The 18775-nt window shown below is 35.5% G+C and overlaps 1 long non-coding RNA gene across 1 annotated transcript; it reads right to left on the bottom strand.

The window, feature by feature from the left end:
• Positions 1–661: 661 nt before the first annotated feature.
• Positions 662–4975, bottom strand: LOC128085626 (uncharacterized). Its single transcript, XR_008209030.1, has 3 exons — positions 4887–4975; positions 3019–3104; positions 662–1427 (listed from the first exon to the last, which is right to left on the bottom strand). It is a non-coding gene; the product is annotated as an uncharacterized LOC128085626 (long non-coding RNA).
• Positions 4976–18775: the final 13800 nt, after the last annotated feature.

Here is an 18775-nt window from a genome sequence, read left to right as displayed (position 1 = left end):
CAAACACCATTACACAGACACACTGAGGATCCTCTAGTAATGTAAATGTAGAAACTAAAAAATTCCTTATTTTACTTGAAGTTACAATAAACTTACTTTAAAAAAAAAAAACACAAATACTAAGACTTTCAGTGTTCACTCATATGAGTTGGACTTTTAGAGCTTGTACTGCAAACTATTACTTTTAACCTGAATTGTTTCTTCATATAATTTGTTTGCTCAGATGGTATGGTGCCTAACAGCTACACTGTCATGGAACTGTATCTTAAAACAAGTAATATGCAAGATCACACACACGCACACCTTTTGGATCTTGCAAGTGTCAAAAATCAGCTATTTGTTGCATCATTCTATAGTTATAATTTGAGGTTTCCCTACTAATTAGTTATACAACAGAAGATTGATCATAATTGTATTCTCAGCAATACTATCTAGATATCACATTGCTCTAAGTACTGCTTTCATTGTCTGTAAAACCACAGTTCTTCCCAAAGTATTTGTAACATCTTGTGCCAGCTTCCTTAACTGGAAAACAAGGAATGTATCTGCTCCAAGTATGTGTTTCCCCTTCCTATTTCCAGTAAATGGAAGTTTTCTAAGTCTGAATGTTGCAAACTTAGTTAAGGAATTGACACTGCATCAGCCATAACCATAAAAAAACATGAAAGATTTAAAATTGAAACAGAAAATGTTTCTCTAGAATAATTGTTTTCTAAAAGAATTTAGCCTGCAGGTGGGATTTCACACATTCTATTTTGGAACTTTTTAGCTTTCCATTCTGATTTAGCTCTGCACTGAAAGAGAGTCCATAAATAAGCAGATAGTGCTCCCAAATCAACCCAGTAGAGAAAATAAGCCCATGCTCTTTGCAGTGTTTACCCCAAATTTAGGGTTACCCTAGGCTCCTATTTGCCTAATGCACTTTCTCAACTGCAATGTATGAAAAATTTTATTTCTTTCATATTTGAAATGACTGTAAGCTAAACATTGTTGTTACTTGATTTCCCACAGAATTTTCCTGATGAACATATAACCTATAAGGAGACTAATTCTCCCCACAATTCAGCCTGAAAGAACCATAACAAAGCTTTGATTTTTTTTTTTTCCTCCTATACAAAAAGGAGCTACATTTCCAAAAACACTGATGACATACACAGGATCACAATTGATGAAATAATTCAAATAAATGCCTGTAATGTGACGACTAATACACAGGATTAGACCATACTGGCAATTAATTCTGAAAGGTGCAGCTCCATGTCTCCTTCCTGGTAGAGAAACCAGTTTAAAACAACCTGCTGCCTCCTATGTATTTTGCAGGACAACCTGCAGCTAAAAATTCTTCCTCCCTTCCAGAGCAGCACAGCCTGCAGGTGATTACTACCCTGGTATAGCTGACAGGGTAACTTCTTTAAACAGGTGCAAGACTGATGGGGAAGTGAAAAAACAATGTATTTGTGAGAATAGCTAACAAAACTTTTCATCTGCACTTAACAGAAAAAATATGTAATGAAACATGTCAAAAAAGTTTCTGGCAGGCAGCATCTCAAATCAAGATTGCTCTGTAAACATACCTTCAGAGATTGACAATAGCTGTAATGCAACATGTCTCCCCTAATTTCTTTTAGCTTAGCTTTTTAACTATTATTAGTTGAAAATTCAAGCAAGGCATCAGGGGGAAATAAGGATCAACAAGCTTATAAAAATAAACATGATTTACAACAGAACCTTTATGGGAAAATTTCCCCAAGTCTCAGTATTCATTGAGGCCCATTGCTCCACACTGACAGCAGTAAAGCTAAAGAACTGGGTTCAAGTCCTGTGATCTAAAACATATTCTTTCTTTTACAGACAGTATGGTCAATTCCTTTAATTTACTCACAGTAAGAACTCGTTTTTCCATGAATTATTTGTAGGCCAAAAAAGCTAATGGAATTAAAGATGGATAACAGACACAAAAAAACCTACATTTTGAAATTTGAGTTGACCACAAAGTGATAAACTCAAGCATGAGGATCATTGCCTCAAAGACAGTCCAGACAACAGCTCTGGTAAGCATTCATTACACATTTCACATGGAAGTGAACTCTGGAAGCTAAACAGTAATTTAAATGTAAAAGTTAAGTATTCTTTTGTAGATAAGATCTTACTAGATGGGGGTCGGTTGACTCCTTGCTATAATTTTCTTTTTAAATAAGCCAGCCAAAATGCTCTTGGTGTTTCCACTATTGTGTTGTATAAAAATAAAACAGTCTTATCAGCAAAGCAGTACTCCTAGAATAAGTCACACCACTGATCATTTTAGTTATGCCAGGAAAACTTTCCTCTCTAGATGTACAGTTACTCAGAGAAGTCCTATCCAACCTACACTGGAATACATGTGGGGTTTCCTTATCGGTGAAGCATGTACCTACTAACAAAGCAGTGTCAAATGAGGTAGTGCTATAACTAGAGGCATATGCACAGTGCTCTACCCCAAACAATTTGCCTTGCTGAAACTATCTCCTTCTACAGTGCATTCACTAGGAAATAATGCCTGGAAAACAGTTATGAAAAGTGAGTATGTTTTAGAACTCCTGCTATGAAATAGGTATCTGCTATGAAGCAGAATCACTCAGGATCAATGAAGGAGGAAAGTCCTATTCTCTCATATGTTATGATTGCTTACTTCTACAGTAAAAAAATAAAATAAATGTTTACTACACAGAATATTTCTAACAAGAAGTCCCTGGAGATTTTCCTTCTTAATAAATTAGATCTTGCAATAAAAGTATTTAACACTACAACTTAAAAAAAAAAAAACCCACCCACATTTCTGAAGAGCATCCAAGGTTTATTTTTTTTTTTTCCCCCCACAAACTGATCCCAAATCATAAGAAACAGGTTGGGGGTTAGCACTGTATCAGACAAGTAAGTGGTATTAGTTTTGGGTTGTCAGTCCCAGTCATGGATCAAAATCATAAGGAATCCAAAAAAGCATAAATTGAAAGAGTTAAGTACACTAGCTTCTCAGCATACCTTATAAGCGCCCTAACAATTCTTGTATTCTACTGTTGGCAGAATACTTAGCAATCTTGGTGACTGTTGTAACTTGCTCTGTAATTCTGTGCCAAAACAGAAACATGGTAATGACACTGAATAGGTAATTAGTAACTATTAAAACGGTATACAAACTAGGGCGTAGTCAAGGTGCTAGCATCTGTCTAAGCCACCTGGAGCAATTTGGCTCCCTAACAAAGCATGAAAGATGGTGGTGTCTCTGTAGAAGTTTTTATAAATCACTCACATGGGCTATCAAAGGGTAAAACAAACTTGCTTCACGCTAAATCTTCTCACATGAAAATAGTGAAGAAAAAGTTTTAGAGAACCCTTAAAACAAACGAGGACAACAAAAATCAACAAAACAAGAATTCATTATATATGATGTTTCAAGTAAAATGGGTTCAGGGTCTTGTTTTAACTTCTAAATGGGAAGCATCTAAAATGCTTCCCGGACTTCTCTAGTTTCTAGTGCTATAGGCTCATGGGTAGTACTTGTAGGTCCCCTTTAGACTGCACACTGCTCCGCATTTCTGGGAAACAGCAGCCAGCCCAGTCTCAGAGCCACCATCTTTTTCTCATTCCCTTACACCAGCAGCTGCTTCAAAATCAAGAGCAGGAATTCCATTTTATTTTGTCTCCTTAATGGCAATTTTCTTTGCTCCTCTCCTACAAGGTGGAGTAGAAGGAAGAGATGCTAATACTTTGTGAACATGCTTGACATCCATATAATGATGAAGTTAAAGTTGTGCTTCAAGAGGATTAATGTAGCATTAGTAATTCATTAAACTTCACCATTGTTCAAGTATCAAACTTATTAGAAATGTTTTTCCAGAAAATCCTTTCTTACAAAAGAACACTTCTGCACTTGTAACAATTTTGGGGTCATAATATTGTTTAAAAAGTAATATGCAAGTAGAATAAATTCACCACTGTTTCAGCTGGATGAAACCAAACCCAGACAGCTCTTTAGAGTTTCTATCTTCGTTTTCTGTATTTTTTTTTTTCCCCCATCCTCTCTTCCATAAAATCAGACACCATTTAAATATCACAAAACCTAGACGTGACTCACTGCAGTTTCCCACCATAATAACCTCTGCACTCTGTTAGAACAGAATCGAACACTGACTATTCAAGCCTCGCCAGTAGTAAGTAGGCCTTTATATACAAAGAGTGTGAAAAATCATGTACTCTTATGTGGATGTTATAAAGCTATTAATTCAAAGGAAAGTTGCAATATGAGCACAAAGACATTTCCAGATACTGATTTTCAAGTCTGTTTTGAACTCGGAGTACAGAAGTTGTTCTGGAATCTACTCCAACAACTACAGCTTTGTTAGAGATCAGCTACTGGGTTTCCATGCTACAAAATAAGTTTCCCATACACTATTTCATTTTCTGATCCATTCCAGATTCTAATACAGCATAAATAGAGCATGAAGTCATTCCTGAGAATATCTAATATAAATAGACCAGTAGGGACTAATTGATCCACTAAGAGCTAATATAGCAGCACATCTGTGTTTGTACTTCAGCTACCACGATATATAACAGTAAGAAGGCTATTCTAACAGAGCAAAATAAGATGCACCAACACAAGTATTAAGGCTAACTTTAAAATTCCCCAGTAGTTCCCCACAGTATCTTCAGGTCTTCTCAGGAGCAGACACAAATGAGAATATCAAGCAACCCTGAATAACTGAACACATATGATTAAGATACCAAAAATATCTGCTTATCAACAAATATTTAGGAAAAGTAAAATTCTACTACTTAAAGCTCTTTTCACCTTCTTTCTCTACCAACTAACTAAAGAAAAGAGAAAGGGGAGTATAATTAGTGCTTACCTAAAGAGCTCAGCTCCTGTGCTGTCACCATAAAATCCAACAACTATCTTTATTTCAAGTACAGCTAATGCTAGAGAGCAACCAGTGGGAAAAGAGTACAAGCTAGGTTTTCTTAGTGCTCTCCACCTGTTTTATATTGGGTATCAGGAGTAATTATTAACCTCAGCTGTGAGAGTAAAAGCAGGCTCTCCCTGACTTGAGGCAGGGAGATGGAGGGGCTCAGAGTCAAATAGAGCTGTTCAAGTTGGAAGTAAGTAGAAATAGTTTTTCTGAGCTGTTTGGTTACTGGATTGTGCTTAAAAAAAAAAAAAAAAAAAAAAAAAAAAAAAAAAAAAAAAAAGTCTTTGGTAACCATACTGGAGCACGTGCGATGAGAGATGTCTGTTTGAAGTAGCAATTTCACTCATCCTCCTTGTTCCAAAAGTTCACATTCCTCTCTATCACAGTGTTCTATACTAGAACTATTGAAGGCAGTTATCAAGGGTTTAGCATATGATAAAATGCAAAAACTTGTTGGTACCACTGCCAAAACAGAAGCTACTATATGTGTACTATAGTTGCTAAATGGTTTCTGAATAACTCTTAAAACAGTTCTTTCTGGCAAAAATGGAGTGTAGTTAGTGACAGTAAGACTAATAGCTGTGGGAAGGCAAATAAGGGAGGTCTTAGGCACTTGTGGGATTACACATTGAAAGGAAATGGTCTTTGCTATATCAGGACTTAAAACAGATGAAAAATGAATTTGATACTATAACTGTTTAAATTAAGATTTTCAAGTAACAGCTCTTGGTATCAATAATGTACTTATTAAATACATTAAACTGAAAACAGGCAGAATGTTCTCATGTTTGCAAGAGAACTTCAGCAGTGCTTGACTGAAACGAGCAGCTACATCAAGCCTATGGTTTTTTTTCCTCATAATTATCTCTAATTCCACCAGAAGAAAGGAATTACTTCTAAAAATCAATCTGCATGAGGTAGTATAATGCTGGATAACCATTTTAAGCTGCATGTAACATGCAACACTAATTTGAAAACATTGGTTACATGTAATGGGTGGAGAAAGATATTAAATCAGAATGCCAGAAAAAACCTGATTTTCAGAGTGATACTAATGACTTCCAGTTCAGTCTTTGTTCTGTAAGTTCCTTTCTCAGACCAGCTGGGAGGAAAAACAAGCAACATAAACCAGGTTTGGGTGTGCAGTAAGGTTAAGGGATATTTTGACTTGAGAAGTTAGCGCAGTGCTTTTGTGCAGTGCCAAAGCCTCAAGGGCTTCTTTAAAATTCATCAACAGACAATAAGCTACAAAAAGGAGAGTGACATGAGTTCAAACTGAAAAAAAACCCGCTCCGTTATCTCTACAGAGATATTTTCTTCTTGCCACCAAATTTGTTATCATTCAAGACAACCACACAGCACAGCAAGAAACAAGCGTGCATTTTATTCTTAGATAAGTCCTTTGGCATCTTTCATTTGGGTTACAGAGCTTAATGAGCTATGAAGAGATATCATCTGGATGAAAAATCTCAATGCCTTGAAATGCAGAGCAGATACTAACTAGTACAAAGCAATTCTCTGCAAATGTCTGTGGGAAAGCACTGCTGTTTGAGAGGACTGTTAAAGCAGTTATTGGAGATTGTGAAGGTTTTTTCCTGCAGTGTTTTTTTTTCTTTTTCTCTATGCTAGGTTGTAGAGATCAGCTGACCATAAAAGCAGGCTGAAATCACCGTAAGCTTTGTTGTTAATTACAACTGGAACTGAAGTATAGGAAAGATTATCATAAAGATTCCTTTCGTCCTCATTTTATTTTAGTTTGAAGGACATGGTTGAATTTTCCTGAAAGAGCATCAATAATTTCAGCTCACTGGTAGCTTTTCATCACAGCACGTTCTAAAGTCACCCCAAATTAACAAAACAGTACAAAACTAGTGCGGAGTGGTTCTGACAAGAAGCCAGTCCAACAAACAGCTTAAATCATTTTCCCAAGGTTGCACAGAAATTCATGAGTCCAGTTCTTGTTTTCTGCCAACAGTGTTAGTGAGAATGGCAGGTGCAAAACAGAATACCGTTGGAGGAAAGCACAGCTAATGCACAGTGATCCTTCTCTAACCAGCTGTAATGTAAGCAGCCGCGATATTTGAAGTATCTTTGACATTTCAGGTGGACATTTTATTTCTCCAGATGCAGAGAAATGTTTTGGTAAATATTATACTGTATTTCTCAACACATTGACAGGAAATGAGGATAGACACGGCATTAGTCTGTTAACACACAAGATTTCTGTGTACTTTTGAAAGTTAGAGTAGCTCAGATCCCATACAGTTTCTATAAGGCACAAAAGCTTCTTCGAAAACAGGACAGTCCAGTGAAATACCAGCAACTAAGCTATGCCTATTACAAAGCTGTGACCCTATTTTTCCTGGCTGTCTTTAGTCCATGATGCAATGCTTTCTTCTAGAAATAGGAACCGAGTAGAATTCAGCTAATAGTCAGAATCCCATCTCACGTACAATAATATCAAGACTGTAGCGCAAGTCCTAATATTATTTCATATTCTCTGGAGTCTTGACAGAAAACAAATGATTTCATGTACACTAAGCAAAACATTCTTAGTGACCAGTAATGGACAAGGAAAGCCGCTCTCCTTTTAATGCGGCTCTGAGTAAAACACAGTAGATTTTTCTCTCTTCTTCCTCAAAAAGGAATATTTTCTTGCACGTTGCCCATACACAAGGTGTGGAATTAACAGCAGTGGAGAGATTCAGGAGAGTTAAGGCCCCTGTTGGTATAGACTCCCATCACATGTAAGAAACACCTGCTAAGGAATACCTGTATTCCTGCTTTGCCTTTCTCTTGTGCTCTCTCTCTCCCTTTGTAAGATTCCCTCTAGCCCTACTCATTCACTCTCTGGAGTAATTTGAAATTGAAAACTTGCCATTCTTAATCACAATAATGAGTCTGAAATGGAAATGTAGTCATAGAAGTGTTTGTATAAAAACAGTACATTCCTACCATAAATCTCAGTGTATTTTGACTCATCCATTTACATGGCTCCTTTGTCTCATGTATTATTAACAAAACTGTTAATTAGTGCTCCAAGCCTGCAAAGTAGTGTGAAGCAATTTCAGTAACTGGTACTTGCTCTCTTGGTTGTACCTTTACAACTGGAGCTTGCACTTGACTCCAAGCAACTGGAATAAGTTTGCAGATATGTCAATTAAGGTACTTTTACCTGGAAATCACAATCTGAAATCAACGTGCCACATTTAAAGAGGACCTTTAAAAAAAGTCTCTATTCTAAAATAGAATCTAGACAACCACTTGTTTACAAAAATGAGAGGAATAGTTCATTGGGAACTTATGCTAGCACAAGGATGTGAGTCGCAAAAGCACTGCAAAAGGTATATGCGTGCAAATAAGAAACAACACATCAGCTATCTGCTGCTTTTATGCCATGGCATGCTTAATGGTAATTATAACCCAAAAGCTCAGGATCAAATTGAGGGGTTTTGTAGGTCTTCATAGAACTACTTGACTCGCTGTCTCTTCTGAAATATTTCAAGCTTAATGTAAATTAGAATCAGAATTATAATTTTTGCCTTAACATTTAGGGAAACATGTAGCAGTTTTACTGGCTATGCAAGTTTTTCAGAATGTCAAAGCTGCAATGTTTGCACTGTTTATTCATCTCTTTAAGGAAATAGATTCACACCTTGGAAAATATTTGCAGAAAAAATCGAGCTATAAAACATCAGGGTAGATGTGTTTTTCTTGAGACCTAGGACTGCAATCAAGTCTCACTTGTCTGCATTTACTACAAAGTAAATCTTTGCAGTAAAACAGCTGAACAGTGCATGATAAATGTGTGTTCATTCAGGTAATACGGAGCATACAATTGCTTCTATGCACAGCAGCAGATGATTTAACATTGTCTGAAAGAGAACACAATCCACATCATACTGATGCTGTAAGAAAAATATTTTATTTTAAAAAAATATTTCATATTGGTTTCAAATATCTGACCCTTCTACTCAGTAATTGAAATTGATGCAGTCATGAAAAGGAGGGGAAAAAGTGTTGATTACAGCTGGTATATTGGACAGAAATTATTCTGAAGTGAAAGAAATAGGGGAGATGGTCTGGCAATGGACGAGTAATCAAGTAATTAGAAGCAAGAATCTGCTCCTGATGTTAGGAAAACAGACAAAAGTAGAGACAGAAGAAGAGTTAAGATAGAATGAAGGGAATGGGAGAGGCTAGGAAGCAGAAAAACAACTGAAAGAATATTTTTTGCATTGGGGAGCAGATTAAAACTACAGATAAAATGAAAACGATTACCCTTGACCATGCCTATCTACAGTGTGAGAAAGTCAGTGCAATTCTGTGCCCCAAACCAAACATAGATGTGAAGTGTGGCAAACAGATGCTAAAGGAACACGTAGCTCAGTAAAGAAGCTGTGCATTAATGTGAAGCAGGAGCTGTACTGGGACTTAAAGCTGGGAAGAAGCCTAGAGCTGAAAGCCTGGCAGAGCAGTCAGACAAGGAGTTACAGATACTGGAGATAACGCTGAGTGCATTACATTGGGTCAGCAGAAGAGGCTGAGCAACAGAAAAAAAACCCAAACATCACATACTGGTAATGTGGTAGTGAAATGATTTAGCAAAAAGGAGGCATTGAGCGTGATGGGAGTGAGGACAACTACTGAGACTATACAGAAACAGTACCTAGCTAAACTAGGGGTGAAGAGAAACTTCTATAAATAATGAAATCAAAACAAAACCAAAGAAGCAGAAAGAGGACAAATAATATTTCATTTAGAGAAGTGAGAGGTTCTTGTGTTCAGTATTCACTTTTACTAAACTGAGAAATGTCAATGAAATAGCTGAATTAGACTGCCAGGCATCTGGTACATCTTGTGAAGTGGCTCTATGTTACCACATTGTTCCATTTTAAGATTGAACAGAGTGAAGTGAAACATTTGGTAAAACAAAATGACCTTTGCTATTTGTATGGCCTTTTTCTTTAAGTTTCTAGCATTTAACAACAGAACATGACCAGAGGAACTAAGTATTCATAAGTAGAACCGTAGCACCAATCACAGAAATATCTCACAATTTGAAATTCAGGCAGGCACTCCTTTAAAGCAGCATGTACATTCGTCAATATGCATTTGTCTACATCACAACTTTGCATTTCTGTCTAACAGCAACAGATAGCAGCATAGTTCAAAAATTCACTTTTCTGGTAGTCAGGAGTTTGTGTTTCAACACATGGAATTCCAAGTTTAAAATTAATTTATAATGAATCTGAAAATACATGCATGAGATATGCATCTCTATTTAATAAGCTATGCTCATATTAGACAGTTTTACCTTAAAATTTTAATTAAAATGCTGATTTATATGGGAGTTCAGAAAAAAAGACAACCAAAAACACACAAAAGCAACAGTTGACAGGATTGAGAAACATCCAAACTAGAAGCTCTCCCCTTGCTTAGACTTCTGAAATATTTGGGCTCAAGCAGCACAGAAGGAGAATAGCTGCTTCTGATGCTTATCAAAATATTTTTTTTCCTGTGTAACCTATGGTAGATAGGTGCACAGATTCCTGTGCAACTTTCTTGCTTTTATATGTGTATCTGTATTTCAGATTGGCTCCTACTTAAATTACAGAAGTATCTTAAGTCATTAGTCTGTCAAAGCAGAGTAAGAAACAATAGGCAAACTGGTATCTAAAATAAATAAAGTGGTTTAAAGACATGATCACTAAGAAATGTTTTTAGTATTGTCTCAGGTCCAAAATAAATGGTGGCAGCTGATCTCAAAATTGCTCCACAAGGCAAGGTAAGCTGGAAGCTGAGAGCAATAACATGCAGCCTCACCAACCTGGGACACAGCCCCCACTGCTCAAATAAGAATTGCAAAGATATCCAGTGATGGTAACACAGTCAGCAAAAAAAGCCTGCCAGATCAATCTATGGCAATGAAGCAGGTGCCAAATGAAGTCAAAGGAAGTCAAGGACCTGAGCTTAGATGCAGTTCCTAAGGTAGTGGATAGAGACGTAAGGGTCAAGGCCTCAGATGAGGCTTCTCACAGTTTTCTCCCAACATAACTATTTCACAGCAGCCTGCTGAAAACTTATGCAGTGATGACACACCAGAGCTAGCTTTGAAAACAGGGAGGTAATAAACTCTTGGAACAGTCAAAAGAAACTGCAGAAATTAGAGGAAATGGTTAAGGCAATTAGAGCCTACTAGTATCTGCTCTCAGGCTGTACAAAAATCACAGGAACTTGGAAATGCTCTGCACAAAATCTTAAGACATATATTCAGTTCAGATAAATCCCTATGAGACAAACAGCAGACTGGGGAGGAGAAAAACAGACAAAACCTTAAGATTCCCTATGTTTTGTTTTTCTCCTTGACAGACACTCAGAAAATAAAAACAAACACAGATTCTGCCCTCTATTTTGTATCCATCAGACCCTAGATGCCAAACTGGTGCACTCATAACTCATAAATCCTAGGCTCGTCTTTAGTACCATCAAGCAGAATGTCCCGTTTCTGAACATAAAGAGCACTTTGTACCACGTGTGTCCCTGACACAAGCATTTTCTCCCTCCTCTTTTTCATTCACAGATTAGTTTTCAAAACCAGAGAATAATATTCCTTCACAGCTTCTTTAATGTTTCAACTGTAAAAAAAAATCTGGCATGTTAATATTACCATTCCACTGATCAGGATGCAGAATAAAGAAGACCGCAGCAGGAAAAGTAGAATTGTTTCAGGTCTTCTGCTTAAATTTTAGATCAGTTTGAGTTCCAGGGTGACAAAAAGTCTCAAAAACGTAACGGGAAAGAGCATAGTATGAAATCTGCAGTCATTGTCTGTTATGTCACTGAATGTTGTCAGGGAACTTCCAGTGCTAGTTGAAACAAAACTGTAACTAGGCGTTTAGTTTCATTTATATTTGCTTACTGTTATCTTTAATATTTTCAGAGGAAATAAGAAGTCATTAATAATGCTCCAGTCAGAATTCAGATTATTGTATGTCAATGTTTTTGGTTGTTTTGTGAGCAGAGTGCTGTTCTAGGCAGCCTTCAATGTATTCTGCATGCTTACTACCACACTGAATATTGGTACAGTGCAATAAATTGTATTTTATCTTTCCTTCCATCATAGCAATCTGTTAATCTTTGCTAACATCAATTTTAGTGATAGATAGGAAATAATGTTGACAATTGAATAATTACCATGTGTAGAGATGTGCACAATATTCACATAAGGATTTTCCTGCTTGTTCTTTGACATGATTGGAATTTAGCTTTTCCCCAAATCAGACGTGTAAAACCAGTATATTCATATACAAACATTGCTTCTGAAGTGAGTGCATCTTTAATGTATTTATTACTGAAAAAAATATCTTGTCTATTGAAAACTGTGTCATCTATAAAACTGAGGATAAAACTGTATTCTCTCCTCTCTTAAAGTATCTTGTCTTGGCAGAAGTATGTAATGTTAAACAGGGAATTAATCTCTAATTATAGAAAATCTACAATATTTGACTACATACATGTATTACATGTACTGCTTGTCAAGATCATCGAATACCACAACCAGAAACTATGAAGAAGTTTCAAGTTATTATTTGTGGTAAAAGATTTCAGTTGTTAAAAACCATTCTAAGGTATTGAAGACTCAGCCAGCAATCTACAGCAGGTTTGATTTTAAGCTGTACATGCCGATTCACTCTTTGCTTTGAAAATGAAAGACATAGTCTTCATCATGGGGCAAATGAAGAAAATGTTAAATACATATACAGAATTATGAGGCAAAGGAAGAAAAAATACTAAATGAGTGAAAAGGAATAATACCAAAATGAGTGACAAGAAAAGGAAGAAGCTTAAAAGCTTGAGGCTTTAGAATAATTATACTCTTTCTTGTTTTATATTGAGAAATTACCGTAGTTACTCATGTCAGATGTACTTGAAAAGACCATCTGAAAGGAGACACCAGTATTTTTGCTGGTTTTTTTTTTGTTGTTGTTGTTTTACAACACACAAATTAGATTCAAAGTCAGGAATTTATTTATAAAAACTAACTACAATCGAAATTTTGACTGTAGCTTATCTTGAAAGCTCTCTTTATTTTACCAGTAGTCTTTTCTGTGTTTCAAGTATTTACTTTCACTTTTAGAATTAGCTCTAAGTCTACTGCAAACTTCTTATGCCCGTTGAAATAAACAATTGTCAAAAGTAAAATGAGCTTTAAAATTCCAGGAGCGTGAAGAATTAATACTTTCATTAGTATCTTAGTAATCTTATATTGCAGAAATGTTCTAAAGAAGGTATTTGGTGTGCATTATTCTCAACACACAGTTTAGTGCATTTTTATGTACTGCAGTACGATCTCACAATTGGCAGATATTAAGATTTTCTGAGGTAATAGGAAGTTTCCATCTCTTGACAGCCAAGAAAACTTTATTATTTCTGTTGATTCAATTTGCTGTGTGTCAAAAAATGTTGCTGATTATACTCACATTATTTTCATTCTAAGGTGCTCAAAAAGATAAATATGACAGACAACGTTATTAGTAAATATTTTAATATTACTATGTCATTGTTTCATATATTATATATATAAATACATTAATGTCACATTTGTTTGCAAGACACCTGAAACTAGTTTACAGCCCAATTACAACATAGGATATTTGAGTCTAAAAGGCACAAAAACCCTGCAGATTTACTCTTTCTTCTTAGGTGGTGAATGCAGTTATGGATACAAATGAAGAAGCCTATATTCTTGCTTTCTATTCCTCTTTTCCAAATGATTTATATTGTCTTTAGATGCAGTTCTTAAGCATCGTTTCTTCCAACAGAAAGCAATCTGCTAGCTTCTGTTTAACTCTTTTCTTCCAATTCTTACGCCACCCATTTCATAAAGTGAAAAGTACTGTTAAATACATTGAACATGACAGCTCTACAATTTTTTAAAGAAAAATGTTTAAAACTTGTTGAGCTTTATATATATATCAATGAGATTTTTTCAAACATCTACAGCAAATTATACACAGAAAGCCTCTCTGTAGGGAACCCAGAAGAGGCTCTGTGGTGTTTCCACACCCACTCAATTAAACGATTACTAATATTAAAAAGCAGGGCTTTCTTTGGGAACACAGGTTTAAGAGCTTTGTCTGATATTGGTAGTGATCATCTTTGCTTGTAAAACAACAGTAGACCTACCAATACGAAATACACAGCTAGGCATGTTTGAGATGGATATAAACTTGAGAAGTTTCTTTAATAATACAAACCAGATCCTACAACAGTTTCTTTTTAGTGCAGAAATGTCATTCATGTATGTCCACTATCTCTCCTTATTGTACCAGTTATAGGTAAAACCCTTCTGTATTTTTCTCTTCCATAACTACAAGTTTGTGTCTAGGCTGAAAGATATGCCTTATTTCTTGCGTCTAAGTCAATTGATCCCAAAGAAAAGGATTAATTGGGCTATTAAAAACTATCTATGCACAGCACAAAATTCATTTTTTTGTTGCAACCTTAGTTTTACATAGATCCAGAACTGGCAGTAATTAACTACCAGCAGTGTTTGCTGATTCTATATTATGGAGGCCTATAAGTGCTGTGATAGAAGCTTGTGAGTTGATATAAAATACATGTAGCATGCTCCAAATAGAACAACATTTTGTGTTATGCAGTGTGCAATGAGACCTGCATGGTTCTTATCATCAAGGACTGAAAAATGGCAAAAAGTGTGTGAAAATATTATGGCTTTCATTTAGAATATTATACTTTCATAAAGAAAAGATATAAAAGACATCATGGACTGAATCATGCATGAGGAACAAAAACTCACACATACACGTACTTCAAGTCCAGACTCTCACCTTAGCGACATTAACTTAACAATAGCCCTTTTGGATTCATTGCGACTAATGTGACGCACAGATCAGCCAACCACAAACCAAAATCACTGTGGAACATGGTGCAATTTCTATACTCAACTGCCTTTGGATGAAGTGTTCTTTTAGGGCTCTAACTGGCTTAATTTACTTAAGCAGTATTGCAAAAGGTAGCAAGTATGGATAGCATCTGGCCTTTAACTGTGTACCATTCATTATTTCCTCATAAAGGTCAGAACTGAGGCTTTACATGCAAAAACAGTTTCAAGCAAAATATTTGGATGGGAAAAGCTTCAGTGTCTCCACAAGCTTTATTTGAATGGATGATTCTCCTGAATTGCTTCTTGATTTCATTAACTTAAGTACAGAATCTCTGCAATGGTTGTCTAGCATGTTGCCCCCATGGTATCTAGAAGATAAACTTGAAGAAGAATAAACTATTACCAAAATAAAGTGATAGGTACACTTCTACCAGTGAAGATCAGCTTCAGTTGTTATTCTTGCAATATACCTCTTTTTGAGTGAAACATGAAAACTGGCTGGAAGGCTCAAAAGTAGCTGTGGTCTGGATATGTTTGTATTTTGAAAAGAAAAAAGAGCAGATGGATATAATAAATTAATTAAGCAGACTACTTTACAGTAATACATTTTTTTTCACTTGATGAACAAATATTGGATTAGTTATAAGTCCTGCCATTACAACTGGCATTTGTAACCGTGACTATCATGGGAAACATGCTCAGCTATACCTGAAAAGCTTAGATAAAATAAAGAAGCCAATTATAACATCTGGGACATATTTAGAGCTATTCTTGAAATACAGCCTCTACAGAAGTGTAAAAAAGTGATATACATTGGCTTAAAATTTTAAAAAACTAGAATCAGGTGATCAGAAAGGTATGGATTTCACATAGAGAGATTATACATACATCACAGTGTTTATTCTTATGCTTAAATTCCTTGTAGAATATAGTTTATCTTCATGTATTTCATGACAGGATTCTCCTACTTTTTTTTTTTTAAATCTCTTTATCTTACTTAAAAATACTTACAGTAAGAGCTTATTACATAGCAAGGTCTCATCCACAGAAACGCATAATATTCACGTGAGCTAAGCAGTTAAAGATCTTTAATAGGGATTACTGAAGAGAGGGGGATATAATGCAAGTAAGAAGCAAGATTTAAAATTCTTCAGTCAATCTCATCGTCCTAATACCTTTAATTTTCCTGATCACCTCAAGATAGATTGATCTAAACGTTTCACGAGAGTTACTGGTCCTGATAATGCTGACTACAACTGTTCATGAAAGATACACAATATCAAAAAGTGCTGTATAGACTATTTCACATTATTTTGCAATTAAAAAAAAATTCAAATAGCATTTTGACTTTGAAGCACACTTGCTGAGTGTGCTTAAAACACACATATATCTGCCTATTCCTTAAATTAAGTTTTTGCAAAAAAGCAATGATTCATTTGGTAGGTATTTAGTGAGCAAGTCTATCAATAATAATAGCATAATTTTGTAAGATTTTCCATCAATAAATCAAGCTCTCATTTATTCCTATCAATCTGCACAGGTAAGCAGTTGATAAAGAGGCAGTAATATCACACTATTACCTTCATTTAACTATGCTCAGCTGGAAGGAAATGTCATTTTTTTCTCAGCAACATCATTTTTATAGCCAGAGCAATATTTTACTAACCTAAACCAGGCTTTGTGAAGCACTTTAATCACCACTCTAGCCTTGCTTCCTAACTAATTCTATGTGAATTTAATCATGCACAACATTTTTTTTTATTAAGAAATTTCTTAATTAGAACCCAAAAAGGTTACCTGTAAAAAATTAAGAAAATAGACTTCTCCTGTTAGTACAAAATGAATCAAGCAGTTATCGATTCTCAGTGGCAAACAGTTTTCTGTTAAAAAGAAAAGCTTCCTCTGCTCCATCACATGGAGCTCATTATTCCATGCCCCCAGTTATTGTCTGTGGGACAAAATGCCATGTAGTGCATACAGCCACTGCTGTGTTTCAGAAATTGGGTAAGATGTCTCAGGGCAAGAAGTATATTATCCAGTATATCGCTTCAAGCATTTTCAGGAGCACAGTGGAATGAGTGTTACTCTCTCTCGTGAAAGAAAGAACAGGTATATAACCTTGTCCTTAACTGACCAAGAAGTGCTTATTTGCTTTTATTCACTTTGTTCCTATTCCTGGTAAATAGTCTCTGATACCATAGCCTAAAATTATTTCTAACTTCTCTATCTTCTGCAAAGTACAATATCCTCTTTATCTGAAACATTAGCTTACAATTACTTCTGTGGCAAATTCCCTCACAGATGGTCTTCCTTTATCTTTTCAATGCCTTAATTGGATTCTTATTTTGTGGTGATCAAGCTTAATAAAGGTCCTTCATAAAAGGTCCTTCTTGCATCCTTTCATCACCTACAAACACGATTTTCAATTCTGAACATACTTTAGGAACATTTCTTGGGATACAGGAAAATCTTGAGGACTATTCACAGACTGTTTTTTAATGTTTACAGACATGGGGATCTTTTTTTTTAGATGGTCTTACTACCATCATTTTTACTACAATGTGTTCTTTACTTTCTAATTTTAATACAATACTACACAAATTCCTTGTCCAATACTTATCAGTACATTTAAATTTCAGATCACTATCTTCTAGACATTTTCACAATAAAGTATTATCCAAGATCATTAACATATTGCATTGTTTATGCATTTGCAAATTTAACACAAAATAAAGCCCATTTAAAACTATTTATTCCCTTCTGCCGGGCTAACCAGAAATGACAAATCAATTGTTTGAGATAATTTGAATACACTTGGGTCTTCAGAACCATATCAGAAGTGAAAGCTAAGATTTACTGCATCTTGTCAATAGACTCTTAAATCATGCTATCATTGATCAGAAACAGAAATAAGTATTTTGAAGTTCTCATTTCCCTATTAAAGTAATCTACTTGCAGTAGTTCTATAAATTACTATTTTGCAGTAGTTGCTAGTGCATGTATTTCTGCTAAAAGTATTGTTTCCTGTAATAATGTAACCTCCCTCATGATCACTAAAAGCTTTCAACCAGTTTCCTTCTCTCAGCTGTCAACACAGACAGTAACAAGCCTTTCACAGCAATATAAGGATACGAGCCACTTCCTTCCAAAAGCTTTCCTTATTATCACTTCCATAGCTGTATAACATGCTAAATACTAATAGGATTAATTTGGTATCAACTGTAACATGAACTAATGAACATGTAATGAAGTAGTTCAAAGCCACTGTGATACGTTAAGTAGATAACTAGATAAGTTTCTCTTCCACTTGTTCATCACCCAAATATTCTGCCTCTTACAAAACAAGAAGATTTCACAGGCAGACAAGAAACTGGCAGGAGGGACCTAGAAAATTATGAAATTGGTGGATTACAGAAAAACAACATAGGCAGATTATACTTTCTTGGGAACACCATTAATCGACTACCTTTATCACTAGATACCTCTAGATTTTTGTAAATAGGAAACATTAATTTTTTTCAGAAGAGATTTATGTCAGAAGCCACAGAAGGGCTTTGGTTTTTCTCCCTTTCAGCTTTGCAATGAATGACTTTAAGTGTTTAGTAGCATAATGGAAATTAACACTCTGAGAGAGGCTCTCAAGACCTGTACAAAATACCTGGACAAAATTAAGGACATTATGAAGAGATCATCAAGGACAGAAGCTAAAGGAAAGAAACTACCTATGCCAGTCATTAGAAAAAGCAGAGCAGAAGTGAATGTGACAGTTCATAGTTAGCTCCATGCCTTGTGTCTGAAATGCAGATCTTCTCCTCGCATAAGGAATCTGAACCAAGACAACCTTTTCCTCACAGAAACAAAATACAAAATACAACCAAAACAGAGCATGGACAGTTTGTAGGCACATTAGCCTCTATTC

The sequence above is a fragment of the Tympanuchus pallidicinctus genome, unplaced genomic scaffold (genome assembly GCF_026119805.1).
Source record: "Tympanuchus pallidicinctus isolate F22 unplaced genomic scaffold, pur_lepc_1.0 scaffold3, whole genome shotgun sequence".
Lineage (NCBI taxonomy): Eukaryota > Metazoa > Chordata > Aves > Galliformes > Phasianidae > Tympanuchus > Tympanuchus pallidicinctus.
This window is presented reverse-complemented; position numbering and strand designations above follow the sequence as displayed.